The sequence below is a fragment of the Ruditapes philippinarum genome, unplaced genomic scaffold, assembly GCF_026571515.1.
Source record: "Ruditapes philippinarum isolate M1 unplaced genomic scaffold, ASM2657151v2 ctg1669_1_1_1_1, whole genome shotgun sequence".
Classification (NCBI taxonomy): Eukaryota; Metazoa; Mollusca; class Bivalvia; order Venerida; family Veneridae; genus Ruditapes; species Ruditapes philippinarum.
In genome coordinates, this window is record NW_026856832.1 from 134,020 (window position 1) to 157,929 (window position 23,910).

The 23,910-nt window shown below is 32.6% G+C and overlaps 1 protein-coding gene across 5 annotated transcripts in view; it reads left to right on the plus strand.

Annotated features, from left to right (window-relative positions):
• LOC132747832 (short transient receptor potential channel 7-like) overlaps positions 1 to 23,910 on the plus strand; it is a 218,009-nt gene that overhangs the window by 127,176 nt on the left and 66,923 nt on the right. The window lies entirely within an intron of this gene.

Sequence of the window (23,910 nt, forward strand, 5' to 3'; positions counted from 1 at the left end):
AATACTTTAATTGCCATGAACATATATCATATTGAGGTAAATCATTTTAAATATGAAATAGTATGGCAGAATATGCAAGAAAAAATATCTGACATATGTTTGCGGTTCGGATCGGAATATCCGTCCATCGGGAACCCGCCCAAGGGCGGGTCCCCTCGGGACGGATATTCCGGTCCGAACTGCAACATATGACAGATATTATTAAGCAAACTTGGCATATAGCAATCTTATATAAAGACCTCGCTTGGGATTTCGCATTGGCCACATAAGGTCAGATTCAATATCGCTAAAAGAGAAATTTGTTTCCGAACTCTAACTTAAGTTAAGACTGCAATCAAATGTAGTATGTGGTAAGCTTTAATGGCATCAAGAGTTAAGGTCAAGGTAATTTGTACTTAAAATAGAAAAATAGTTTCCAAACTATAAATAAAGTAAGGACAAAATCTTAAAGTTATAAATGAAATGTTGTAATATCGAACTATGTAAGAATAAACTATATAACAAGCTTAGGATTGCGTTTGGCTTCTTAGGGTGAATGCCATTGTTATAAGAAATGGATAATGGTTTCCAATCGATAATTAGAGTGTGGAATGACATAAGGCAATGGATTGTAATATTTCGTACACAGGTTAACAACATAATATTCAGAGCTTCAGACAATATTTTTTAATCAGATTCGTTTGTCGTTGTCCACAATTTCTTTAAACAACATCTTCTCACAAACTACTTTATGGTTTTTGACGGGTCTTCACAGAAATGATCCTCAGATAGCTCTTATATAAATAGTTCATTCTGTAGATCATTTGGGCTAAAATAGCCTTTAAAATGAAACATTCAAAAATCTTTTTCTCAGAACTTCTACGCCCAAAACTTAGATATTTGGCGTGTCGCATCACCTTGTGGTCCTCTACAAAAATGCTAAATCATAAATAAAATCACGCCTCTGGGGTCAAAAATGTTCCAATCCTAGCGGTTACTTAGTTTATATTGGCTTTTATAATACTGCACGTTTGTGACGTCGCTTTTCATTAGATAATCGTGACGTGTATATAGATTTTTATTACCCTTCCAGATTTTTTCCGCCTTTTTGATTGGATATTGATCACTCAAAAGAAATTGATATTACTGAGCTCGACGGGTAATATACACACTAAATTTCCCCGTTGGGTACCCCACGTTCTAAACAACATGCGCTGTGGCGATGCGCGTACGGTTTGATTTTACGCGATGTAAATTCCGATTTACAAGCACTTTTTAACTGTCAAATGATAAATATTTACCAAAATAGAGTAATCATACATATTCTCATCAGTATTGAAAACAAATATGACCTTGGGAAAGCTTGATATTAATTCCAAAAAGTGCGTTCAACAGACTACTCCTTTTCTCTTGTTCACATTCGTTAGGTTCGAAAGTAAATACGTCATGTATTTATGTGACGTCATCTAGTGATGGATGGGGTACCCTAAAGGGAATCTTATTTCGACGTTTCATTTGAAGTAGCAATGATTTATTTTAAAATCGTCTTAACTCGGCCTAACGGCTCGGGTGATATAAAATCTTGACAGGTAATATATCCACATATATCACACCAAAACTAAAATAACATATAATATACACGGCTGCTGTCGATTTATGCAGATATCTACTTTTTCTAAACAAAATGATGCTTGCTGTATTATATAAATTCGTTATAAAGATTCCTGACATGTTATATGGCCCTATATAAACGGCTGTTTGTAATATAACCCACGCCTAGTGGCTCGGGTTATATTAACGAACAGCCGTTTATATAGGGCCATATAACCTGGCAACAATCTTTATAACTAATAATATAGAAACAAACCATTTAAATCCCCTTTTATGAAACTGAAATGCCCATAGCTTAGGTATTTGTCATATAGCATTGTCAAGTTGACATTTACAAATGTTATTTGTATCGTGCCATTTAGTTTAAAATTGTTCCCACCCTGGGGTCACTTAGTTTATATAAAGGTATAGTAAAAATGTCTTAAATGACTTCTCATCAGAAACTGCAATGTCTAGAGCTTAGATACTTGGCATATACATCACCTTGTGCTCCTCTACAAAATTCTGTAAATAATGCAAAAGGGGTCAAAATCGACTCCGCCCTGTGCGTCATTTATTTTATAAAGAGAGCATTTTGTGAAAAATGGCTTTTTCATTGAAAAGCTTCGTGTTACAAGTTCAAATTGCACTGAAACTATAAAATATGTTTCAATATTCATCAAACTTGGCACAAATGTTGACCATAGCCTTTGTAACGGCATGCTCAATCTTAAATTTCCTGTTACCATGGCAACATCAAAAATTGCCAAAAATCACTATTTTGCGTTGTTTTTTCCATCAAAACTGATTTCAAAGTGCTGCAACTTCTCAATGGATTAAGATAGAGTCAAAGGTATTTCACCGTTGGTTACACGTTACCTTCTGATCGACCTGAGGCCAATTTAAGCCTCTCACAAGTCCAAAATCTTCTTGGCGATAAGGGGGGCTGCTGCCCCCCCCCCCCTTCAAACACTTAAGAAGAAGAGAGAACATCTCCCATCTGGCACCCTCCTGATGTATCTTTTTTGGTAAGGGATTGCGCCGAATAAGTGATCACTTTTTTAAACAACATTTCTCAAACGAAAACAAGTGTTTGCGGTCTAAATAGCGCAATTTTCACAATTTGAGGTCTCAAAAGAGTGAGGGTGCAAAGACGTCGACATGAAGTAATAGGTTAAGTCTTCTTTCGAAAAGAACGATGCCAAAAGCTTAAATATTTGGCATGTAGCATTGCATGTGGACCTCTTTTAACCTTTTACCCCATGAGCATATTGTGAAAAATGGCCGTTTTCATTGAAAAGCCTCCTGTAACAAGTTCAAACTGCTATAAAACTATGAAAAATGTTTCAATACTGATGAAACTTGGCACATATGTTGACTGAACCATAACCTCTGTAACAACATGCACAATCTTAAATTTCCTGTTACCATGACAACGGGGGGACGTCTCAAAATTGCGAAAAATCACTATTTTGCATTGTTTTTTTCCGTCAAAACTGGTTTCAAAGTGCTGCAACTTCTCAATGCAATGAGATAGAGTAAAAGGCTTTTCAGCGTTGGTTATACGTCACCTTAAGATCGACCTAAGGCCATTTTTAGCCTGTCACATGTCCAAAATTTTCTTTGCGGCGATGAGGGGGACTACCACCCTTTCAAATCCCCCAAACAGAAGGTGTACATCCCCCTTCTGGCAACCCTCTGATCATTTTAATGGGGGGCCGCGCCGAAAAAATGGTCACCTTTTTTAACAACATTTCTCAAACGAAAAACAGTGTTGGGGCATTTTCACTGTTTGAGGCCTCGAAAAGGGGGGGGGGGGCTAAAAGCCACCAAAACACGCTTATATCAGAGAAAAGGTTAAAGTCGACACTTGGGTTATCTTAGTTTACTTTGACTTGTATAGTAAACATTTCTATAAAATCTTTTTCTTTAGTTTAGATATTTTGCCTGTAGCATCACCTTGTGGTCCTTCACAAATGTTATATACATTTTGTAAATCATGACCCTGAATTCAAAACTGACTCACCCTGATGATCACTTATTTTTTGAAGTTAGTCTATTTGTCTAATAGTCAAAAGTGCAGTCCGTTCATAACCTCTACCTGCACGAGTGGATTTCAAAATATACAATGTATTGCAAAGAAGACCAAAGTCAAGGTAACAGCAAGAGATTCAATATATAGTCATTATCTTAACAATGCAGCTTTAGTATTTGTCCGATCCATAATTACTGCATATATGTTAGGGATTAAAAATGTTTAACATAATCACCATAAGTAGACGGTGTATTGTCTGCGATACCCAGTCTGCACCTTCGATGTCAATATCGTATTTGAGGGTCAAACATCCAGTACTTGATTGATTATATGTTTGGCATGTATCTTCACCACAGGCAAACAACATGTCTTGCGCAAGACACATGTACACGCCTTCAATGTGAAGTTTGGAGTTTTTTTATGTGAAAAGTCAAAATGTGCGTATCCACTTTCCTCTTTGGCTTATTTCTTTCGTTTTTCCTTGATGGATTGTCAAAACATTTGGCTTATTGTGTGCTTATATTGGTTCACAATTACTCATTTAATATTCAGTTTTTGATCAAAAGTTTTCTTATTTACTGTCTTAAAAAAAACAGAATTTTCAACATGTAATTTTCCCATCGGGTTATCAACGTACAATGATATCAAATCATATACTCCTTTAGGGAGTTAACAAGCGATCAGCAATTTTATTGCAGTTATTTGCCAATTAACTTGAAAAAGATTATTGGAAGACACTTCCAAATTGATATACTGAATAATCTTAATATGAAACTGACACGATTCGCTATTAGAGTACCTGAAAATTATTTTTGTAAGTGATACACAAATCAGGTTACCGAATATTTGTATAAAACATATGATGATTAAATCTTTGTCTTTATTTGAACACATTATTTGTATAGTGAGTGCGAGGGTTCAGATTTTCCTTATATGGATAGACTAGAAACAAAAAGAATTCTTCTTTATACTATAGAGGCTTTAGCTTAGATATTTGAAACATGGTCTGGTGGACCTCTACAGAAATGTTCAAATTATAGCCCTTGGGTCAAGTTGGTCCCGACCCTGCGGGAACATACCATTTCCTTATAAGAATATATATGTATATAGTAAAAACTTAAAAAAGAAGTTCCCTAAAGCTACAAGAGCTAGAGCTTAATTTTTAACATAACACATTATCTAGAGGACCTTTAAGTTTGTTCAAAATTACCCTAAGGTCAAAATTTGCCCTGTCCCAGGGGTCATTAATTCTGCTTATATGCATATAGTAAAAAATAATTTTCTTCTATTATACTATAGAGGCTTTAGCTTATATATTTGGTATGAAACAATTGGTTGACCTCTACAAGAATCATTAAAATTATAGCAACCTGTGACTTCCATAGCAAACATTAAATTTCCATGGCAAGGAGTAAATCTGCCATTGAATTTTATAGCCAAGGAAGTCATTCATATTGTATAGCAACCGGTGACTTCTTTTCTAACTGTTGTTTTTCCTTAGCGATAGCAACCAGTAATCGTTTTATATGTGCACTGTTTCAGATACAAATATCAACTTTGTGATATTAGTTTAAAATTTAGATTGTATACCTGCATTTGTTAATAGTTTACAATAAAGCTTAGAGTATTGATATTCAGATGAGCGATATAAGGGTCATCATGGCCCTCTTATTTGGTTTTGGTTGACAGTATATGTCATATATGGCGATTTTTCTAGTTTTACTGTTGAAGAAGGTCTCAGGTGCCCTTCTATGCATAATTCCAGGCATGAACTGGCACCTGAAAAGAACCACCGATATTCCGTAAGCTAGTTGGATAGCTTCCTCAGATGAAAGAATCCAAAATCAATGTCGGGATTCGAACACACAGTGGTCAGGGGCAGGTGGTTTGAAGTCAACGACATTAACCACTCTGCAACGGAAGCTTCTTTTATTTCATTTAATTTGCTCATTGATGCGCTGTTTATACGCCCGAAAGAAATTCAGCCTATATTGTTATGCACATTGTTGTCCCCCCGTCCGTCCGTGTGATAGCAGGTTTACGTGTCCGGTCTGTATCTTTTGAACCGATGGATGGAAACTGAAACTACTTGGCAGAAATGTTAACCATAATGATACGATGTGCAGAACTCAGGTTTGACCTATCTCAGATCAAGGTCAAACTTAGCCATTTTTGAATCAATATCAAAATTTTGTGTCCTCTCTGTATCTTTTGAACTGATAGAAAGAAATTAAAACTTTTTGGCAGAAATATTACTTATATTGAGACGGTGTGCAGAACTTAAGTTCGGACTTCCTAAGATCAAAATTGGTCCCGTACCGGGATTAGTTGATTTGTATAACCTTATATAGGAGTTTTAGTGTCGGTCTGTATCTTTTGTACCGGTGGAGAAATTGAAACTCTTTGGCAGAAATGTTAATTATAATGAGACGATTTGCAGAGCGCAGGTTTGACATTTTTCAGGTCAAGATCAAGGTCACACTTAGCCATTTTGTATCAATTTCAAAATTGTGTGTCCGCTCTGTTTTTGTTATAATAATAATAATAATAATAATGATAATAATAATAATACATTTGTAATAATAATAATAATAATAATAATAATAACTTTATTTACCGATGGTTACAACATTAAGACAAGTCATATACAGATTGCAACATCTTATTTACAATGCGGCCTTCTAAAATAAAAACACACACACAAAAGAACACATATCAATCAAAGAAAATATAACATGTAAAAGAAATGATTAAATGGTTATTACAATTTTAACATATATCTTAACATATATCTTATCACATATACTGAACATTCATACAATTCATTTTCTTTATCATTAAACATAATACTTTCCTCAGTGCATCATTTTAATCTAAAAATAACTTACAAAATTAACACAGTCAAAAGTTTAAAACTAAGACAGACACCCGTTATTAGAAAACATAATAATAAAAAACACATGTATGAATATAAGGAGCGAATCTTGTATATATAATACACACAGACAGTGCTAAAGTTGATTAAATAAGTATTTCTTGAAACTATTCTTAAATATCGACTATTGGCAGAATAATCGAGCTAATGCAGTCACCCATTTGTCGGCGTCGGCGTCGGCGTCCCTGTGGTTAAGTTTTTGCATGTAAGCTGGTATCTCCATAACTACTGAAGGGAATGGATTGAAACTTCACACACTTGTTCTCTGTGATTATCTAAGATGATTGGCACAAGTCCCATAACTCTGATTTGCTTTTTTACATAATTATGCCCCCTTTTCGACTTAGAAATTCTTGGTTAAGTTTTTGCGTGTAAGCTGGTATGTCCATAACTACTGAAGGGAATGGATTGAAACTTCACACACTTGTTCTCTGTGAGTATCTAAGATGATTGGCACAAGTCCCATAACTCTGATTTGCTTTTTTACATAATTATGCCCCTTTTTCGACTTAGAAATTCTTGGTTAAGTTTTTGCGTGTAAGCTGGTATCTCCATAACTACTGAAGGGAATGGATTGAAACTTCACACACTTGTTTTCTGTGATTATCTAAGATGATTGGCATAAGTCTCATAACTCTGTTTTACTTTTTGACATAATTATGCCCCTTTTTCAACTTAGAAATTCTTGGTTAAGTTTTTGCATGTAAGCTGGTATCTCTATAACTACTGAAGGGAATGGATTGAAACTTCACACACTTGTTCTCTGTGAGTATCTAAGATGATTGGCACAAGTCCCATAACTCTGATTTGCTTTTTACATAATTATGCCCCTTTTTTGACTTAGAAATTCTTGGTTAAGTTTTTGCGTGTAAGCTGGTATCTCCATAACTACTGAAGGGAATGGATTACAACTTCACACACTTGTTCTCTGTGATTATCTAAGATGATTGGCACAAGTCCCATAACTCTGATTTGCTTTTTTACATAATAATGCCCCTTTTTCGACTTAGAAATTCTTGGTTAAGTTTGTGCGTGTAAGCTGGTATCTCCATAACTACTGAAGGGAATGGATTGAAACTTCACATGCACACTTGTTCTCTGTGATTATCTAAGATGATTGGCACAAGTCCCATAACTCTGATTTGCTTTTTTACATAATTATGCCCCTTTTTTGACTTAGAAATTCTTGGTTAAGTTTTTGCGTGTAAGCTGGTATGTCCATAACTACTGAAGGGAATGGATTGAAACTTCACACACTTGTTCTCTGTGATTATCTAAGATGATTGGCACAAGTCCCATAACTCTGATTTGCATTTTTACATACTTATGCGCCTTTTTCGACTTAGAAATTCTAGGTAAATTTTTGCTTGTAAGCTGGCATCTCCATAACTACTAAAGGGTTTGTACCTTTTCGGACAATTTTATGTATTCATATAGGTAAGCATTATTATACTCAATGAAACACCCTTGTGACAACTTTTCGAATAATCGAGCGTTACTGTCCTTCGGCAGTTCTTGTTCTTCTTTTTGTTAAATTAAATCTATTTGGCAGAAATATTTATATTACTAAGATGATGTTCAGAGCGCAGTTTTGGACTACTTCGGGTCAGGGTCACGCTGACTCATTCAAAATCCTATATAAGGGTATATATTACAAAAGAAGATTACAATGTGTGAATTTATTAATGTTTCCTCCCAATATATATGTTACTTCCTTTTATTTCTTAAAAAAAAATATATGTTCAAAGGAAAAAATACAAATATAATAAGTTGCAGACAGTTTAGCCTATGACTACTACTGAATTTTAGAATTGCTGAATTTTAAAAGCTTTAAATCAAGGAAGGTAATAAGAACACATTTTCATATGCCAAAACATATTATATGAAGCACGGCTTGTTGACATCTACAAAATTTGTATAAGGCATGCTCAATATTGGCCCTGCCCCAGGGGTCACAAAACTTATTTTCATGTACATATTCTTATGTTAAGTTACAAACCAGATCTCAGTTATTTGGCATGTATCATTACATAGAAGTATCATGCAATTGTTCAAAAAATCATTTTACTGATATCAAAAAATGGCTCTGCTGGGGGGATGGTTACGGTTTCCCACAGTTTACATGTGTACAGATTTATATAGTATACATGTTTTAAAATTCTTTTTCTCTACAACATGCAGAGTATAGATTTTTAGCACGTATCATCACTTTGTTGAAGTAGAATTATCAGTTTTGAACAAATAATGAACATAAGATGGATGTTTATGTGAGTAATGATGTTATAGATGTAAAGGGAGGTAATAAAAAGGAAGAAAATTATTTGTAAGCATAGCATTTTTAATTATTGTTTAGGCATATATTTTGTGGTTTGATTATTTTTTATTACTTTAGATTTTATTTTCTTAATTCGGGCGTATATTGCCGCGCTATGCGATGCTCTTGCTATCATTTATTTCTATATAAAGTTAACAATCCATATACGTGTAAAACGCGATCTCATGACAGCCATAAGGCAAACATGTGGTTGTAATTAATAAACATGGACAGGTGATTCCAACATTTGATATGCTAGAAGAAGGATGATTATAAAAGTATAAAGACTGGAGACAAAAAAATGATATGTATAGGCAGATTTTTGTGACAAAGAATATCAGAATAAATATAATATAATCTAGATTGTTCTTTTAATGAAAATTAAAGGCAACAACATTTAATTTAATGATGTTGTCCATTTCAACGCGTAATTTGCTAAACGGGAAACGCCTCCAGAACTTCAATGATAACAAAAATTTACGTCTCTTGGAAATTTTAATCAAGTCTACATGGTTTATGTCGTAGGGTATTCCCCGGATTTGATATTTGATGCATAGTTTACAGATATATGATAAGACAACATCAAACCTTTGTTTATACTAACATTTGGCAACAAGCAGTCATTGGGATGTAACTTTAGAGCAATTTATTGTATACCTCTGACAGAGGGTAGCTCTTTTGCTAACCAGACGTGATTTTACTTTACCTTTTTCTAGTTGATATTGATCATCCTCGATGATGTATTGTATTGTATGGAAAGCTTGAATTTACACCCACAACCAAATGTCATAGTCGTGAATTTCCATATGTGGGTATGTCAACATTGTTTATACGCGTTATGTTTTTGATGAAATAAATCAAGACATGTTTTGTCAACATCTGATGTAGGGCATTGCAACATGTCTTTTGTTCGTCAAAGAAGTTGACGATAACCATCGGAGGGACTAATTAATATTCGGGAACTAAACCATGCCCATCAAGTAAAGATTTTCTTATCTGGAGACGTGCAGCTTTAAAGCCCATCCGCATATTCAAGTGACTAAGTGGACAATCAAACACTTAGGTAGGAATCAAATTTACAGGTAGAGAAAATACTTAATATGTCAGTTAACCGGAAAATCTTTTAAAGATTATATCGATGTACATGAAAGTGACACATACTATGTTTGATAATTGGCTGTACAAAATACTGTAAGTGGTATAGTTACCAGTAGTAATATAAAAAATTCGTAATACATTGTATGAAATAAAATATGTTATAAACTGTTCTGTGTACTGTATATAATACTAGAAATTTGTTTGATAAGCCGAAGGACGTTTCGGTAAACTACTTTTTTTTTGGGTCGCATATTTTAATTGCAGCGAAAGTGTTTGTTTTTTGCCCATGGTACAAACGAGAATAGAAAGAGCATGAAAACACTGTGTGATCTGATATTATATAAACATATAATAATGCCAGTGTTTTTGCTTATGATATTGCTTATAAATCACAGCATAATTAAAATCAACGTTGTTAATGCAGCAGAACTGTCACACTTACAGGATATAAAGCTATTATAGATTAACATAAATTCTCTTTGTTTTTTAAAGTACTTTGATATTATGAGTCTGTAATCCGTGAATTCCCTGACGGGTTTAGCGATGTATCTGAATATTTGCCGCTCGTTTTCATAGAAATTAACAACGGTTCATTTTATTATAGTATCTCTCATGATACAAACAAAGAAATAACATGGTACTTCATTTTTTGAATTTACAATAAACTGAATTAATACTTAGAAAAGTCATTTATAAGTTATATCTATATTTTATATGGTACAGAACATTTTCTTTTAATCCATACACGGATGACATTTTCATTGTTTAAAGTCGGAGAAAATAATATTATGAGACCAATTCGTCATCAATGACAAAATTACAAGAGAACTGATCAGTGCTTTTTGTTCTTGGGGAAAATAATTAGGTATAAAAATGACATAGTGTCGCGAACATGTGAAATTAAACCCTTGAAAGACGAACATCTGGTTACCATGACAACATTGACAGGTAACTAAAATTGATTCCATTTATTGCAGTATGTTGTCATTGAAGATGTGTTTTGAGGACTGTTTGAAAGATGAGAATAAGAAGTGATTTTAATTTTTTACATAGAAATGTATAGCAGACGACAGGAATCTATTTCAGTGTTTCAAAATTAAATGGTTATGGAGTATAGACCAGCAATTACCTGCATTAAGAGGAACATGTCTCTTAGCAGACGACAAAGTAAGCTCTGTTTTGATGACGCCATGCGTTCGTATTCAAAACGTTAATGTTTTTTAAAAAAAAAACAAACAAAAAAAACAACAAAAAACAAAAACGGAATAAAAATCAAAACTTTCATTTGAAGATATGGTATTTAAATATGTGTATCTTATTTAAGTTTGATTGCATATCATTTTCATGACGCGGGAAAAAACGACAGTAAAAAATCTTTGTTTTTGCATTTCAATTTAAAGTAGTTCTACCGAGTTACTTCATGTGACCTTTGTATAATGTTGTTGTATATAAGTAACAAACGTAATGAATTATTGATATAGAACGTAAAATGAAATAAGTCAATTTCGGTACAAATTTGATTGGAAAATATGCCAGAATCCATTTATGAATGCCAATTGTCAATCAATAGTATTCAATTCCAATATATCGTCAAATATTATATACATGTATATAATCAACAAATCGCGACATTCACATTCTATGTGTTTTTAGCGTAGATTAGACCGGAAAACTGTTTCTGTTCTATATATTCTTACTATTGTGTTGTTGGATGTCTTATCCGAAGATTGACGAAAATGGCCGAAAAGATGCGATTGCAAATATTCATTGTGCTACCTTACAAGAAGGCTTTATGGTAATCGCATTATTCCGGACAATTGAGAGAAGACAGAACTAGCTCCGGAATATCGGAAACTTGTTATTGCACTCCAGAATATCGGAATATCGAAAATACATTTATAGTGTATTTAAGTTAAACAGTATAATTGCTCTCTATAAAGTGTGCTACATTTGCTAAGCAGGCGGACATTAATTTAAGCTAAATATTTACCCTGTGATTGTATAATATATAGAGGATATTCAAGTTTTTCTTTAAATACCGGATTTAGTTTCATCGAGTGGAATGAAAATAAATATTTCACGAGTGGCAGTAGCCAAGAGTGAAATATGATAATTTTCATACCACAAGATAAAAATAAATACTGCATCAATGGAAAAAACTTGAACTTTCTGTTTATTATATACTTTTATCTTTTTCAGTCTTATAATTTGAAAGAATTCCCTTTAATTTTTGTGTTTTGACTGAATTTAGAAAAAAGTAGTCCGGCAAGACACCAGTGAAAATACGAAAAATATGTTTCACTGCAGTGAAAAATAAATTTTTACAGTGAAAATACGGAAAATGAAAACAACGCATTTTATTTCATCAATATTTCTCATTATTTAATTTATAAGTATATAATAAACTTGTTTATTATAAAACAATGTTATTAGTAACATTACGAAGTAAAATTATGCTTCACTTCATTTGTAGCTCGACTATACGAAGTATATTGAGAGCCTGGCGTCAGCGTCCGCTTCCAGATTTCAGTTTTAATTTTTGATGCAGTAAAATATTTTTCACTATAATTTTTCATTTCTTAAAGTATCAACTTCAAACTCTAAATATATGTTCCTTATCATCAACTATATCTTATGTGACAAGGTTCATAACTCTAGCACCAATATATTTTCAGATATATCTCCTCTTGAACTTAGAATTTTCCTTAAAAATATTATTTTTTACTGTTACTTATTTATTTCTTAAGGGATCAACTTCATACTTCAAATATATGTTCCTTATAATCAACCACATCTTATGTGACAATGTTTAAAACTCTAGCGCCAATATTTTCAGATTTATCACCCCTTGAACTTTTCCTTAAAAAATATTATTTTTCACTGTTACATCTTTAATTCTTAAGGGATCAACTACATACTTTACATATATATTCCTCATCTTATGTGACAAGGTTCAAAACTCTAGAACCAATATTGCAAGAATTATGAACTTAGATTTCTTTACGTGAAAATGATTTTTTACTATAACTTCTTTAGTTTGAAAGGTAGATATTTCAAACTTCAAATAATCAATCACATTTTATGTGAATAGGTTCATAACTGTTGAAGCAATATTTCCATAATTATTTCCCTTCGCGAGACGTGTTCCCGTCCAGGATCAGATATTTCTACATTTGATACAGTTGTGTCTGTATCTCTGGTAATAAGCGCATCTAGTATGTGGCCTGCTACATGAATTGGTTCAGTGACGTGTTGTCGTATGCCACAAGCTTTCAAAACACTTTTGAATTTTGCGGTGTTAGGGTTTGACTGATACTCCAGGTTAAAATTAACATCGCCTACCCCAATAATATCATATTATCCAGGTTAAAATTAACATCGCCTACCCCAATAATATCATATTATCCAGGTTAAAATTAACATCGCCTACCCCAATAATATCATATTATCCAGGTTAAAATTAACATCGCCTACCCCAATAATATCATATTATCCAGGTTAAAATTAACATCGCCTACCCCAATAATATCATATTATCCAGGTTAAAATTAACATCGCCTACCCCAATAATATCATATTCAGCAGTTGTTAAGTTTGCAAGAAATGTCGGTCATTCGTCATCAAGAAATGTACTAGTCTTAAGGCTATTTTGTTTGTCTGGAGGTGGCCTATATACCACAGCTAATCGAAGAGAAAAGTTTTTTTACAGTGATGTTGCAGTCCATATATTCAAACGAAGTAACATTAGTATTGCAACTGGATGCAAGCATAGTAAGTTTTAGGGGTACCTTGTAAATAACCGCTACTCCACCACCACGACCTTGGCGAGGAACATGGGCAATTTTGTATCCACTAGGTACTAATTCGGCAATACACGCTAGGTCACCCGGACCACCAAGCAACGTTTCTGTCACAGCGATTATGTCAAAATCATAGGATATGATGTAATCAGAAAAGGCCAAACTCGTTTTCACTGATCTTGAATTGTGACAACATATTTTGATCTTAGTTTACTCTTTACAAACAGACAGTGCTTCAAATGTGATCTTTCTAAAATTGTCAGGATTAACACTGTTTGTATTGGGATTTTGTCTATGTTCAATATTTGTTATTCTTGTTGATTGGCGTCCGCGCCGAAGCGCGGCGCTCTTATGGAATGAGATCAGATTTTGTGAAAGGGCGACAGCAACTTCTCGAGCCTTTTAGTCGGTCATAATAAAAGCCGAAAATTCCGATCGGTATGAGGGTGCTTGATTATTAAATAAGAATGAAATGTCGCGATATGTTACAATGAATTTTCGCAATGCAAACATTTACAAATGAAATAACCTTTTCCGTCAATAAATCGCGCTCTTCGGGGTTTTTTATTTCTCATTTTGTAGTACACAGTCGGTTATCATGTCATGGTATGTTATTGTTGTACATGTATCCTAGAATAATCAGTTGATGACCTAAATATTCCAAAAACCTATTTATAGATATATCTATTTATCACTCCTATCGGTAAATGCCGGTCTCTCCCGGTCTATTTTGACCAGGATTTACTAGTGACCGGCGAATAGTACCATACGTTTATTGTCCGGTCTCTCCCGGTTTTGGAGTAGATGTTTGATATCGTTACAATTAGAAAAAAACAACAATAGCATGTTTCATTTTATCTATATGAGATAAAAACAATAAATATGTACACGGATTTATATGTAATATAAATTCGTGATATGTACAATAATTGAGAAAAAGGTACATTTTTTATGGTATTAAAATGACATTATCAACTTTGAAACATTTTATTTAATTATTCAATTTGTTATCCGTGTTTAGTAAAGATGCCGAGGAATTATTCAAAGTTACAAAGTAGATTTTATGAATTATTCAATTGATTGATAATTTAAAAAATGATAAAGAAAAATACAAATGTACATGTACATGGTTTAAGAATAAACAATATTATATACTGAAAGATAAACCATAATTTACTGACTTTTCCAGTTAAGCTTTGACTTAATCGTCGGTCAATATGACAATTGAATTCTCAAAATTTATTTTACAATTTTAATAAAAAAAAGAGTAGTAAAAACTCAGTATTAAAATAGCACATAAAACACAAAAAAGAAAAGAAAACAATATTCATAAAATTTGTATTTTTTTAAATTAAAATTAATAGATATTACAATTATTGTATAATAAACAATTATGCTCAACATGATCAACATGGTAATATAACCAGTGTCATATTTTTACTAACTTAAACGTGTTGATCATGCGTTACACATATGGATTATAAATGATTGCATACATGTATATCCGTTGCTATTAATAACCACGATCATAAAGAAATAACAATCGCCTCGGTCAATATTAATTTTTTCAGTACATATCACATCATATTCAACAGCTAAAAAGTCCATATTTGTATAATATTCTAATCTCTAGCATGCTAATCAAAGTTCATAATGAACAATGTCTTTCGTCCGCTCATTCATAAGTGGTATACATTTCTGGTAGTTTATAAGAATATCTTGTCATCATATGTGTACTAGTTCATCTTCACTTGCTGCATATCTTGCTTGGACGCCCTTTGATGCTTTGCATCAATGCTTTTCTTGTACATTCTGAGGTAAGGTTCGAATGTTATGAAGACGACCTTCATCTTTAGTGTCCCATATTCGTCTTTCAATAACACTACCCCCTCTAGTACCCATATATTGCTGTAGTATGTCTAGCTGTTTCAAGTTTGGCTGGTGATAATTGCCTTATATTATGTAGGCCACACCTTTTATATTGGATAATCCCTGGTAAACACCAGCTAAATCCACCTTAGGCAAGATACACATTTCTGAACCTTTAATTGAAATATCATTTATGTTCATAAATTCCAAATATCCACAAAACTGCAAACTTATTATGCACAAAAAAGTATGTATATTCAATCATTACACATTCATAAACAGTCATGACAAATTTCTTGTTGAAATAATTAAAAGTTCACAGAGCACATTATTTGCAGCCTACACCGAGTGGTAAAGGTCATTGACTTCAAACCACTTGCCCCTCACCGCTGTGGGTTCGAATCCCGACAGGGACTTTGGAATCTTTCATGTGAGGAAGCTATCCAGCTAGCTTACGGAACGTCGGTGGTTCTACTCAGGTGCCCGTTCGTGCCTGAAATAATGCACGGAAGGGCACCTGAGGTCTTCCTCCACCAGTAAAGCTGGAACGTCGCGATATGACCTATAATGTGTCGATGTGACGTGAAACCCAAAACAAACAAACAAACACATGGCGCATACATGTGTCTATTTACACAGATATTGTATGACAAGGTTCATAACTCTAGTGTGACTATTTCCTTGTACTTGGAATTTATGTCAACGAATGTTATTTTTTACTATAACTTCTTGTTATATGGATAAGAGTTATAAAACGCAAGCCTGTAATGCCAGAATTATCTCCATTTAATTTTTGAAATTAGAATTCATTTGTAACTTGGTTTTTAGCTCACCTGAGCTAGCTCAGGATGAGCTTTTAGGATCGTTGAATGTCCGTCGTCCGTCCAATTTTGTTCGTTGTCACTCTAGCGATCACTTTTTTGCCTCAATCATTATCAAATTTTGTCAGGATTTGTCTTTGTAATTGCTTGGATGAGTTCGAACATGGGTCATCTCGGATTACTAACTAGGTTACAGGAGCTAAAAATATTGTTAACACTCTAGTCGCTACTGTATTGATCCAAATATCCTTGAAATTTGTTTGCAATTTCTTTTCATGATGTCTAGGTCAAGTTCGAATATGGGTCACCTGGGATCAAAAACTAGGTCACACCGCCCAAATATGGAAAAACCTTGTTAACACTCTAGTGGTCACATTTTTTACTCATTTGTCATCAAACTTATTCAGGTTGCTTGTCTAGGCAATTGCTCGGATGAGTTCGAACATGGGTCATCTCGGATGAAAAAGTAGGTCACAGGAGTTAAAAATAGAGAAAAATCTTGTCAACACTCTAGTGGCTACTGTTTTGATTTAAATATCCTGGAAATTGGTCTGAAAGTTTGTTTTGATGATTTCTAGGTCAATTTTGAATATGGGTCACCTGGGGTCAAAAACTAGGTAACACTGCTCAAATATGGAAAATCCTTGTTAACACTCGAGATTTCAAATTGCTTACAAATTGTCTTTTCCATTAAAGCATAGAAATGCCAGTTGAACATTTATTGACAAGATCATATGCATATTATGTTGTGCAAAATATAGAACATTTTAGTGCTTTCTTTATACTGATATAGAAATATATTTACATCTTAATTGATTTTTCTTTCATAGTTTTGTCTTTCTTACTGCGTCCAGTATTTAATTAGTCGAACTTTGCTGTCTCCCGTGACAGCTTTTATTAAATATCTGCCAACATAGTTAATTATACAAAATACTCGTCAATGAAAAAGTCAATTGAAAAAGTGAACGAATGGATCTTTTTCACGAATTAAAAAACACAAACTTAACAACAAAACTTTACAGTAACTTTTACAACATGTGATTTAATGTAATTTGCAAGAATGTCAAGAAATCACAAGCAATACATTAGTTCAGCTGAGGCTCCTTCAATTTAAGCCATGGTAATAATGACATGAAGCTTTCTGGTGCAGATAATGTTTGAAAAATCATACGAGAGGCAACGAAAGACTTGCTTGTTCATAACAAATGTTATAACAGATTTTGCTTATCGTTTAGTGAGTAAAATATAATAAACGTTAACTGATTGCAAGCATCCGTTCACTGATTGCACAAAACAATTGCACAAGATATTTCATATTTGCCATGATTATTATTATTATGTATCGTTTGAACATTTATAGCAGATTTTCCTAGTTTTGCTCGAAAAATTTCGTAAGCCATTACACACAGAGCGCTTATCAGCTTAAGTTATTTATCTTTTTAAAGTTAATAAAAATCTAACACATGATTTTAATATCCTTTGAAAACAGATGCTTTGAAACATGGCAAATACTGTCAAAGAATTTCGTTACATACAGTTACAACAAATATTGTCAACAAATACAGTTATACCCAAATAATTGTCGCAACAAATACTGTAAATAATTTTCATTAAACACAGTCACAACAACACTGTAAACAAATTTCGTTACACACACAGTGACATTAAACACTGTAAAAAAAAACTTTCGTTACACACATAGTCACAATAAACACTGTAAACGAAGTCCGTTATACACACACAATCACAATAAACACTGTAAACGAAGTCCGTTACACACACAGTCACAATAAACACTGTAAACGAAGTCCGTTACACACACACAGTCACAATAAACACTGTAAACAAATTTCGTTACACACACAGTCACAATTAATACTGTAAACAAATTTCGTTACACACACAGTCACACGTTACTCACACAGTCACAATAAACACTGCAAACGAATTCCGTTACGCACACAGTCACAATAGACACTGTAAACAAAGTCCGTTACACACACAGTCACAGTAAACACTGTTAAACGAATTCCGTTACACACACAGTCACACGTTACTCACACAGTCACAATAAACACTGCAAACGAATTCCGTTACACAGATAGTCACAAAAGACACTGTAAACGAATTCCGTTACGCACACAGTCACAGTAAACACTGTTAAACGAATTCCGTTACACACACAGTCACAATAGACACTATAAACAAAGTCCGTTACATACGGTCACAATAGACACTGCAAACGAATTTAGTTACACACACAGTCACAATAAACACTGTAATCAAATTTCGTTACACACGCACTCACAATAAAGACTTAAACAAGAATCTGTGTTTGATAAACACAAAAGCCCCCGCGCTCACTGTTGTCAATAATTTAACTTTAGAGAGTGAAGTAGCTAATTTGTATGTGTCTTCCCACCTGAGCATGTTTTACTCTATCCTTCAGTTTCTTTTCCATCTTAGCCTTTTCATCTTGATTATTTCTCTCAAAAGCCTTTAGCTATTAAACTCGGTAAGTAAATGCCTTCATTAATTGTTAACACTTTTTTAAATGATAAGAAAGAACAATTTGTTACTAAGAGATGCAAGCAAATTATTGCAGTTCATGAAGAACCAATCATGTGTAGAAATCTGTAATTTGCACCCTTGACCTTGACCAACTGACCCCTACCTCTATCAAAAGCAAGAATATCATGCAAGTTATTTTCCTACCAAATATGAAATAAATCTGTCAATAAATAAAGGCTGTATGGGCAAAAGTGTAAAAAATCTATTTTTAGCACTGGTGACCTTGACCCAACAAAAATTGTTAAGAAATATCGTTATACACAGTCACAATAAAAATTGTAAACAAATACCGTTCAACACAGTGTCAATAAATTTTTTAAACAAATACCGTTATACACAGTCACAAAAAAGTTGTAAACAAATACCGTTATACACAGTCACAACAAACATTGTACAAATACCGTTATACACAGTCACAACAAACATTGTACAAATACCGTTATACACAGTCACAATAAAAATTGTACAAATACCGTTATACACAGTCACATAAAAGTTCAAACAAATACCGTTATACACAGTCACAACAAACATTGTACAAATACCGTTATACACAGTCACAATAAAAATTGTAAACAAATACCGTTATACACAGTCACAATAAAATTGTAAACACATACCGTTATACACAGTCACAATAAAATTGTAAACAAATACCGTTATACACAGTCACAATTAAATTGTTAACAAATACCGTTAAACACAGTCACAAAAAAGTTTAAACAAATACCGTTATATACAGTCACAACAAACATTGTACAAATACCGTTATACACAGTCACAAGAAACATTGTAAACAAATACCGTTGTACACAGTCACAAAAAAATTGTAAACAAATACCGTTATACACAGTCACAAAAAAGTTGTAAACAAATACCGTTATATACAGCCACAACAAACATTGTAAACAAATACCGTTATACACAGTCACAATAAAATTGTAAACAAATACCATTATATACAGTCACAATAAAAATTGTAAACAAATACCGTTATATACAGTCACAATAAAAATTGTAAACAAATACCGTTATACACAGTCACAATAAAATTGTAAACAAATACCGTTATACACAGTCACAATAAAAATTGTAAACAAACACCGTTATATACAGTCACAATAAAAATTGTAAACAAATACCGTTATACACAGTCACAATAAAATTGTAAACAAATACCGTTATATACAGCCACAACAAACATTGTAAACAAATACCGTTATACACAGTCACAATAAAATTGTAAACAAATACCGTTATATACAGTCACAATAAAATTGTAAACAAATACCGTTATACACAGTCACAATAAAAATTGTAAACAAATACCATTATATACAGTCACAATAAAATTGTAAACAAATACCGTTATATACAGCCACAACAAACATTGTAAACAAATACCGTTATACACAGTCACAATAAAATTGTAAACAAATACCGTTATATACAGTCACAATAAAATTGTAAACAAATACCGTTATACACAGTCACAATAAAAATTGTACAAATACCGTTATACACAGTCACATAAAAGTTCAAACAAATACCGTTATACACAGTCACAACAAACATTGTACAAATACCGTTATACACAGTCACAATAAAATTGTAAACAAATACCGTTATACACAGTCACAATAAAATTGTAAACAAATACCGTTATACACAGTCACAATAAAATTGTAAACAAATACCGTTATATACAGTCACAATAAAATTGTACACAGGTAAATATGCACCACATGTTTGCTGTGTGTTTGGTACCCCATATGTTTTCCATATGAAGAACATATGTGTTCCATGTGTTTTGAAAAACATGTGTTTAAGAACATGTGTTTTTCATATGTAAGATTAACATATGTAAACAGGACCATATGAAAAATATGTGTCAACAAACATATGTTAAACTCATGGTTATCACATGTTTTTCTTATGAATAAGTTTTCATATGTTAAATATATGTGAACTTTAATGTGTTTTTCATATGAAAAATTATGATCATATATTCTGCAAGATTTACACTTTCAACAGTCTAAATTAGATTCTACATGATTGTACATAAATTCTTAAAAGATTCTTGGTTAACGAAGTGTCCCCTAGGGAGTGACCTTGTTAAAATGTTCACTCATTAAAATCTAACTTATACCTAGTGTAGATCCTGTATGTTGAAACATTTAAGTGAAATTATATATATGTATATAATTATGCTTATAAAACAATTTTCAAACATTGAAGAATATGTAAAATATGTACTGCAAATATGTGTACAATTTATATGTAATCATTATAAATATATGCTTTTTTTTTATGTTGAAATATTTGAGAAAATAAACTTTTTATTACCTCCCTTTATTTACATGAAATGTAAAATTCGGTAATATTTTTTATTAATAATGCTTTTTGGAACTTACAGAATTGATAAATCTTAATTTGAGCATCATATTTATGATATAAAAACATTAAAGATTTGTGTCACAGGATCTTTAAAATTGTTTTATAAGCATAATTAAATACATATATATAATTTGACTCACATATTGACACACATTGAGATCAACGTTGAACACTTAATTATTAAGATCAAGCAGGACACAATTTATTAAACAATTGTAATGAAAAACATAAATGAAACACTGTTTCCTACCATATGAAAAACATATGTTATTCATATGAAAAACATGTGTCTGTACCATATGTAAAACATACGGGGTACTTTTCTTGGAGAAACCATATGTTTCTACCATATGTAAAACATGTGTGTCACATACGTTTAACATGTGGTGCATATTTACCTGTGTATATAGAAGATTTCTCTGGCTTATGTTGGAAAATGTCACATTACGATAACAAAAGCCCATAAACCCCACTCATTATTCAGTCAGTTTATTTGTTCGTCCGCCAGTCCGTCCGGAGCCATACCTGAGAATATTTTTGTCCAATTTTCTGGGAACTTGATAGTAATGTTTATAAGAATAGGAGCATCAGAATCAATAAGATTCATGTAAATCCATCAATTGGTTTTAAACTATGAACCTTTATTATTTTGAAAAAAAAAATGATTCAAGGAAAGTTGTTATATTGTGCACTTTTTACATGTGCATTGCATTGCAATGAAACTCAGCAAGCACGGATTGTAGGGTCAAATGATACCAAATTCTTATGTCTTTAAATGTATAAAGCTATATATCTGCTAAAAGATTGTTGTTTGAATTCTAAAAATGAATACTTCCAAAATGTTTGTATGACAGAAATATGGTAGTAAAGTACGTTAAGAAGAGAGTGGTACATGTACGAAATCATTGTTAAACGGATAAAACCAAACTAAAATAAGAGCATATTTTTTGTTCCGGAACATTTTATTCTGTTAACGTGCAGTATTCATGTGTGTTAATATATTATATATTACAACTCTTTCGTGAATTCACAATAGATAAATATTGAAAAAAGAATATTACCTTTGATTAACTTTACAAATAATATTTCATAGAATATATAGCAACATAAATTTATAGACCTTTTCACGACGCGGTCCGTTGCTATGAAAAATCGACCGGAAGTAGAATTTTCTCGCGCATGCGCAGTCTGCGTAGGGCAAAACGCATTGTCCTACATAGAAATATAGAAGAAGTTAATAGACAATTCCGAGTTAGTTTAAGGCAAAAGGTAGAAAATTATATAAAATAGCTTTTTACAAAAATAGAAAAGATGCCTTAATAGTTTTGTGGCGAAGAATGCCATAAAAAGGCTTGGAAAAGATAATTGTTTAAGAATTTACGATCACGGACCTGACACTTTTTGATCATTCTTTAAAGAAGATGTGGAAATATATCTATTAGCAAATGAAATGTCAACTTATTTGTTGTTGAAAGAGTTCATATAAAAACTTCAGAAATTTTATAACATCAAATCGAGATTAATAATTTATTATCATTCTGAAAAAAGTCAGAACAGGTGATAGTACATTTTTAGTGTTTAGTTTAGGCCCACCTGATTTTATCCTTTATCCAATTTGGCTGTGATGCAAACAGAAAAAAATTAAGTCACAGAAACATATCTTAATATATTTTTAATAATTATTTTTTTTTTCAAAATCTTGAGAAGTTGAGATGGGTTGTTGGGAAGTGACATAGCACACGATTTATCCGGTTCCTGGTAACACATCTTAATTTTTTATAATGCACGTCTTCACAAAATCAATACACATTGATCGGTATATGTAAAGTTACTTAAATTACGATTTTAATAACTGTACGTGATTAACTATATATGTCATGGTACTTAAAAACGTCCCGGTTGAATGAACAACCGGTCGCGTGTCAATCTGTTCTGGCCAAAGGAAGTGTACAATACAAATTGTGTAATATCATGTATTACAGGGTAATCAAATTTTATCTTTTTCAATTCAAATTACTGATGAAAAAGACGTCTAATGATACCTTACACAGACAACATGTGTATGCCCTTTTTGACCATTGAATTATTAGTCCCGCATATTTTCGTAGATTTGTTATAAATATCAATTTACGTTTTCAGTACTTGCCGCTTTAAGTCACCCCAAAATTAATATTCTCTGGTTGACATAACATGAAATCGCGTCTATTTAAGCCTTAAAGTATCATAAACAGTGGTCATCGTTATTGCATTTATGCCCTACGCAGAATGCGCATGCGCTAAATGCAGCATTCGTTACTATGGAAAATTCGTATTGTAAAAGGTCTATACAAAAGTAATGAACTATTGCTGTTTATTTATTGTGAAAATCTTAACATTATTTTAGGCATGTACCTTTGTTACTTAAAATGAGACTAAGTCTTTCTGAGGCAAAGTAACCATCTTATGCCAAAGTTTCCATGTTATTCATCATGACGTAATCCAAGATTGTTTCTAATAGTAAC